At 40.7% G+C, this 7901-nt stretch overlaps 1 pseudogene; it reads left to right on the top strand.

Moving 5' to 3' along the window:
* Positions 4353-7266, top strand: LOC109228395 (annotated as a pseudogene).

Here is a 7901-nt window from a genome sequence, read left to right as displayed (position 1 = left end):
TTTTTTAAATACTTTAATTAAGTTATGAGAATATTGTTCTATTTAGAAGCCCAAGGAGATACTAGGAAGAAAGGAATATTAAGATCATTTCAAGCTCAAAATTTGGCCATCAGCTAGCCCATGTCCAAAGACCAAAATCATTCATAATTAGCCCATTTAGCATACAAATCTTTTCCATAAACCATTCCACACCTATCATGGTCCATCATATTTTGGAAATTTGTCCTGGATTTCAAGAGTCCATATCGAAACATGTGCCAAATAAACAATTTTGATTTCTTTTCAGATTTTTCACATGCAACTTCTCAGAATTTTTTTTCTTTTTATCTAATCTATGTTCTCTCTCTTTCCACGAAACCTAAAGGTATTTCACCATTTTTAGTAACACTGCTGACTACTACCAGCGGATACCACGCCAATTTCTGTCACCGTTCGAAACGAGGAACGGCTATTTTACTGTTCAAAATTCAAAGCTCCACCCGTGACCTTGCTCTATTTTTTCTTTTGAATTTTTTCAAAACACGAACCCTAGCCCTAATTTTCTTCTATAAATACTTGCAATAGGGAAATATTTTGGGGGACTGGGAGCCGGCATCTTCTCCTCTCTAAAAAGAACTCACTATTTTCCTATTAGCTATATTCTAAAGAGAAGCTTTAACTTTTAACACCTCTATTGTTGTTATTTGCCATAGTAGAAATTTGGTTATTCTTATTTATTTCAGTCTAGTCTGCTTTGTTCAAGAGGGAGGAGTAAAATCGAGATCGAAGTTCGATAGCGCATCTAAGACCCGTCTCAGTTCGCTGCCCTGCAAAAGGTCCGTATCTTCTCCTATCACTCTCGTTTTGATTCTGATTTTTTGATGCCTGATGCGTGTTTGTTGCGAGGATTGTTAGCTTCTATTAAGCGTTTATGTTTGGTGCTATAAAAATGGCTCTAATACATGTTTGTTTAAGGGAATGATCTATGACTAAAGTTATTAGCAGTAATCTTGTAAGGAGATTATGTTCTGGTGTGTATTGTTAAAAGCATGCCCGATATATATTTGATGAAATGCTCACATGAAAATACTTATTTCCTTTTGCATACTTCTCTGTTAGATGCCATAATTTTAAGAAGGATTTTATCATGAGCTAGTCGCCCTGCAAAAGATTTATTTGCCATTGTGATTCAAGACCTTTTCCCTAAATATCGTGCTTAAAATTTCAAACAATTTGTTTAAGAATAGATTTATTTAAATGCACACTGTTAAGTGAAGACTTGATTTACTTTAGTATTAGCTATCCAAATTCTTTCTTTAAGAAACATAGTAATAGAACTTTTGTGCCTATTTTTTTGTGCTGGTTAGTATTTGGATTTAAAAGTGTCGATGACTTTGTTAAGATAAAATTTATGTCTTGATGAAATATGTCCATGTTGTTGTGTGATTATCACTGGAAGTTCATATTTCAGTTATTTGAGAGTTTTTTGCTACTAGTCTAAATAGTTGAAAATATTTATCTTTCATATAGTTGTATGTTTGTGTGATGAAAAGAAGTATGGCTGGAATTTCATTAAATAATTTGACACTAGGACGTCTTTGCATATTTTAATCTTGATATATTGTTAAGAATCAAGTTCCGCTCTCTAATCTTTCTTATCCTTGCATATGTTAATTGAACTCTTAAGTTATTTTGTTAATTCTTTATTTCTCTCTTCCTTTACATGTACACTTTGGAGCAAATTGGGTCTTAATGCAAGATCCTTCCAATCACGAGCCGATGCGTATTTCCTTGGAATTTATTTAATCTCTCGCACTGTACGAAAACAGTGAAGAACGAAGAGAACCATTTGATTTTGGACTACTGAGATGTCTATTATTCTGTTTTGTTACTCGTTTTGTTTTACCAACTGATTTTCTGTTTGGTTTATAGTTAACCCACGGGCCACGACTAACTCCACTGCTTGGTGTCTTGGACACAGCTTTAAAATTAAGTCAATAGATAGAGGAACCTGAACTAGATTATGGATAACTAATAATCGATGTTAGGTTGTCTTACAATCAGTTTTTGTCTAATTCTTGGGATAGTACTTGCACGAAATCAGGGAACTAACTGCTAAGATAAAAGTCTAAAAAAAAAATTCTCAAATTTTGATTGGTTTCCTTACTCAAAAAATTCGTTTCTTGTTTAAAGGTGTATTTTGACGTAAATAAGTTTGGCTAAGCAAATGTCTTTGACCCACTTTTAAAAAAACAGTTTTAGAATTGAATTATATTGGTTTCCAAGCATAAATTATTTTCTTTATCTCAACTATTGTTTAAGAATTCAAGTCCATTACCGTTCACTTTTTGGGTTTTTTTCTTCTCCTTTCAAATACAAACTTAACCACACCGTACATTTTTTTCTCATTAATTTTTAATCTCTACCTTACATTACGTGGACGTTAACGTTTTTATTTTTGCAAATTAACTTTAACTAATTAACCTAAGTTTGGTTGGTTAACCGTAATTAACGGATCACATAGGGTGCTTTTAAAACCTTCCCTATAGGATTAACTAGAACCCTTACCTAGATTTCTAAAACCAAGCGGACCATATAAATAGAGTTATTCTTTAAGCACTATTTAGCTAAAATTGGTGTTCTAATTCACCTTTAAAATAATTAGGTGGCAACTCTCTTTAATTAATTAAACCTTAGAATTACCAATATGTTATACTCTAATTTGACCCGTGTTAAAATGGGGTATAACAGTAAGCAGACCTCCGGTCGACAAGCCATCACTGAAACTGGGCCCAACAATCTCTGGAGAAAGATACAAGCGAAGGAATACTCAGTCATTGATCAGCTGAACAAAACACCGGCGCAGATTTCTATCCTTGCTTTGCTACAGAGTTCCGATGCACACAAGAATGCCTTGTTAAGAGTGCTGAGTGAGGTGTATGTACCAAGCAATATCACTGTAGGAGAAATGGCAAACATGATAGGCCAGGTATTGGAAAGTCACAAATCACTTTTCACGAAGATGAGCTGCCACCGGAGGGATTGAGTCACAACAAGGCGTTGCACATCACCGTGCAGTGCGAAGATTATTTTATCACCAGAATCTTGGTCGATGGGGAGTTCAGTCTCAACATCTGTCCATTGGTAACACTCAGGACATTGGGAAAGGGGTTGCATGAAATCAAGGACGGGGTCATCAACGTTAAATCTTTCGACGGTTCCCAAAGGTCATTGGGGAGATTAGCTTATGTTTGCAAATGGGGCCTACCTGGTTTGATGTTGACTTTCAAATGATAGATGTGTCGGCATCTTACAATTTATTGTTGGGAGGACCATGGATTCACGCCGTTGGGGCCGTAGCATCAACACTACATCAGGCAGTGAAGTTTGAGTGGAATCACCAAGAGGTGATCATTCACAGCGACGGTAGCAATCCCATATACAGTCGCCAGACCATCCCAGCAATCGGAGGAAGAAGAAAGATAGGCGGAGAAACTTACCACCACATCGAACGAGGCAACGTCATCGATAAAGATAAGTGGTGGGATAATAAAACTGAAAGCATATTGAACTGGAGCGGGTATGAACCTGGCAAGGGACTTGGCAAGAATCTCCAAGGAATCGCTAAGCCCATTAACTGGACCGTCAGAACCACCAGAGCCCGGCGTGCCTCGGGATAGCAAGGCTGAACAAGCACCATGCACTATTTTATTTTACTAGTTTACTTTCCTTTCGCATTTTATTTTTTGTAAGAAAGAGCTCCAATGTTCAAAACATTTATGGAATTTATCAAAGCATTTCAATTTTCTTATAAATCTTACTCTTATTATTTTCTCTCATTACTTTACTTATACAGCATTACTATTACTTATCTTGATGAACCAACGATTGTGACATGCAACGAGACAACGCAACAAACGGACATGGATTCAGAAGAAGATGATATACCGGAAGAGATTGTTAAGGAAGTCGAGAATTTCGAAAATAGGCCCAAGTCCAACTTGGACGAGACTGAGATTGTTAACCTGGGAGATGCAGAAAACATCAAAGAAACACGAATCAGCGTTCATTTGTCACCATCAGAGAAGGAAGAGCATATAGAATTTTTAAGAGAGTATGAGGACATATTTGCCTGGTCGTACGATGACATGACTGGTCTGAGTACATCTATTGTGGCTCACAAATTGCTGACTGACCCGACCTGTCCGCCAGTAAAATAGAAGCTCAGAAAATTCAAGCCAGATATGAGTCTGAAAATCAAGGAAGAAGTCACTAAGCAGGTCAAAGCTAAGGTTCTCAGGGTAGTGGAGTATCCAACATGGTTAGCCAACATTGTGCCAGTGCCAAAGAAGGACGGGAAGGTTAGAGTATGTGTCGACTACCGGGATCCCAACCGGGCCAGTCCAAAAGATGACTTCCCCTTGCCGAACATACACATCCTGATTGATAATTGCGCTAAGCACGAGTTGCAATCATTTGTTGATTGTTTTGCTGGGTATCGTCAGATATGGATGGATGAAAAAGATGCTGAGACAATGGCTTTCATTACGCCATGGGGAATGTACTGCTACAAGATGATACCATTCGGGTTAAAGAATGCAGGGGCCACCTACATGAGGGTCATGACTACCATTTTTCATGATATGATACACAAGGAGATCGAAGTATATGTAGACGATGTCATCATCAAGTCCAAGAAAGCCGTTGATCACATGGAAGATCTGAGGAAGTTCTTCAATAGACTGAGAAGGTACAACCTGAAACTGAATCCCGCAAAATGTGCATTTGGGGTTCCTGCCGGAAAACTACTTGGGTTCATTGTGAGTCGCCGAGGGATAGAACTGGATCCATCAAAGGTCAAAGCTATCCAAGAATTGCCACCGCCAAAGAACAAGAAAGAAGTAATGAGTTTCTTGGGGAGACTTAACTACATCAGTCGGTTCATAGCACAATCTACCGTCATCTGTAAGCCAATCTTCAAGATGTTGAAGAAGGACGCCGCTACCAAATGGACTGATGATTGCCAAAAGGCCTTCGACAGGATCAAGGAGTACTTGTCAACACCGCCAGTTTTGGTCCCGCCCGAGCCAGGTAGACCCCTATTACTCTACCTTGCGGTGTTGGAAGGAGCGTTTGGTTGTGTTCTGGGGTAGCATGATGAAACGGGGAGAAAGGAGCATGCTATCTATTATCTTAGCAAGAAGTTCACCCCGTACGAAGCCCGATATTCTCTATTGGAACGCACCTGCTGTGCTTTGACTTGGGTAGCTCAGAAGCTGAGGCACTATTTCTGTGCCTATACTACGTATCTCATATCAAGGATGGATCCATTGAAGTACATCTTTCAGAAACCCATGCCCACTGGCAAGCTAGCCAAGTGGCAAATCCTGCTGAGTGAATTCGACATTGTCTACGTGACCCAGAAAGCAGTCAAAGGACAGGCATTGGCAGATCACCTTGCCGAGAATCCCGTGGACGGAGAATACGAACCCCTAAAGACGTATTTTCCTGACGAAGAGGTATCATTCATAGGAGAGGATATTGCAGAATCCTATGATGGTTGGAGAATGTTTTTCGATGGAGCAGCAAATTTCAAAGGAGTTGGCATAGGAGCTGTCCTAGTATCAGAAACCGGCCAGCATTATCCGGTGTCTGCCAAACTCAGGTTCCCGTGCACCAACAATATGGCCGAGTACGAAGCCTGCATCTTAGGGCTCAAGATGGCCATTGACATGAACATCCAAGAGTTGCTAGTAATTGGAGATTCAGATTTGCTTATACATCAGGTCCGAGAAGAATGGGCAACCAAGAACTCCAAGATACTCCCATACCTGCACCATGTACAGGAGTTGAGAAAGAGGTTCACAAAGACGGAATTCCAACATGTTCCCAGAGTCCAGAATGAGTTCGCCGATGCATTGGCTACCCTAGCCTCTATGATACAACATCCAGATAAGAACTTCATTGATCCCATTCCCGTGAAGATCTATGATCAGCCAGCTTACTGTGCTCATGTCGAAGAAGAAGCAGATGGAAAACCTTGGTTTCATGATATCAAGGAATATTTGGCAAAAGGAGAATATCCCGAGCTCGCAAATGCTACTCAGAAGCGCACACTTCGGAGACTGTCTAACAATTTCTTTCACAGCGGAGGAATCCTGTATAGGAGGACTCCGGATTTGGGATTACTAAGGTGTGTCGACGCAAAAGAAGCATCCAGGCTACTAGATGAAATCCATGCCGGGACCTGCGGGCCACATATGAACGGTTTTGTCTTAGCCAAGAAGATACTCCGGGCAGGTTATTTTTGGATGACTATGGAGACGGATTGCATCCAGTATGTCCAAAAGTGCCACCGTTGTTAGATACATGCCGACATGATAAAGGTGCCTCCAAATGAGCTTAATGCAACAAGCTCGCCATGGCCGTTCGCCGCATGGGGAATGGATGTATCGGACCAATCGAACCTGCTGCATCAAACGTGCATAGGTTTATCCTAGTAGCAATTGACTATTTCACCAAATGGGTTGAAGCAGCATCCTATAGAGCAGTGAGTAAAAAAGTCGTGGCAGATTTTGTGCGCGGCCGCGTTGTTTGCCGATTCGGAATTCCAGAGTCAATCATTACTGACAATGGTTCCAACCTCAACAGTGACTTAATGAAAGCTATGTGTGAGACCTTCAAGATAAAACACAAGAACTCCACAGCTTACAGGCCTCAGATGAATGGAGCCGTAGAAGCCGCCAATAAGAACATCAAGAAGATACTAAGAAAGATGATAGAAAAGCATAAGCAGTGGCATGAGAAGTTATCATTTGCTTTATTGGGGTACCGCACCACAGTCCGCACGTCAACTAGGGCAACTCCCTACATGCTGGTTTACGGTACAGAAGCGGTCATTCCCGCCGAAGTAGAAATTCCTTCCTTAAGGATCATACAAGAAGCTGAGCTCGACGACGCAGAATGGGTAAAAAGTGTTACGAGCAGCTAGATCTTATAGATGGGAAAAGAATGAATGCAGTTTGCCATGGTCAGCTTTATCAGAACAGAACGTCCAGAGCTTTCAACAAGAGAGTCAAACCAAGACGGTTTACACCGGGGCAGCTGGTGTTAAAGAAGATTTTTCCACATCAAGATGAAGCCAAAGGGAAGTTCTCTCCTAACTGGAAGGGTCCATACATGGTTCATCGGGTTCTGACAGGAGGAGCCCTTATACTTGCAGAGATGGACGGAGAAGTTTGGCCAAAACCAATCAATTCAGATGCAGTCAAGCGAGACTATGTGTAACTTTTATGCTTTCCTCATATGATGTAATTTGAACTACGTTTGACCCGATTCCTGTTTAAGAGGGGATACGTAGGCTACCTTATGGGTTCGGTCACAATTCAATAAAATTTTCATTCTCCCCGCAATTGGAAACTAGGCAGAATTTTGAGGAGGACCCTCAAAATTCCGAAGTAATTCCAGCCGATCATCGCAAGCAACCGTCAGAAGCAGCAGCCCAGTAAACTGGGGCAGAATTTTGAGGAGGATCCTCAAAATTCCGAAGCGAGAAAGGTTCCAATGTCCTGAACCACGTCACAGTCGTCCGTTCATCTAAAAACTATTTCTTAAATATACACTCATGTCCTATTTTTTACAAACTCATGCATGTCTGTTACCAAAATTGCTGTTTAGCAACGCTACCCCCAATGATACGCACAGTATCACCAAAAAACAGAGCCAAGCAGGTCAAGCAAAGTCGGCGCGGACACGAACTAACCTTCCCCCTTTACAATACTCACGATTTTTCTTTGGATGCAGGCACCCAAGTCGCAAAATCATGTATTATACGCTCATACTGTTCAGGAATACAACCCTCAGAACCGTCGCACCTATTCACATTTGACATCCACATACAATATCCCCAGCATTCGCAGTAT

The sequence above is a fragment of the Nicotiana attenuata genome, chromosome 6 (genome assembly GCF_001879085.1).
Source record: "Nicotiana attenuata strain UT chromosome 6, NIATTr2, whole genome shotgun sequence".
Lineage (NCBI taxonomy): Eukaryota > Viridiplantae > Streptophyta > Magnoliopsida > Solanales > Solanaceae > Nicotiana > Nicotiana attenuata.
This window is presented reverse-complemented; position numbering and strand designations above follow the sequence as displayed.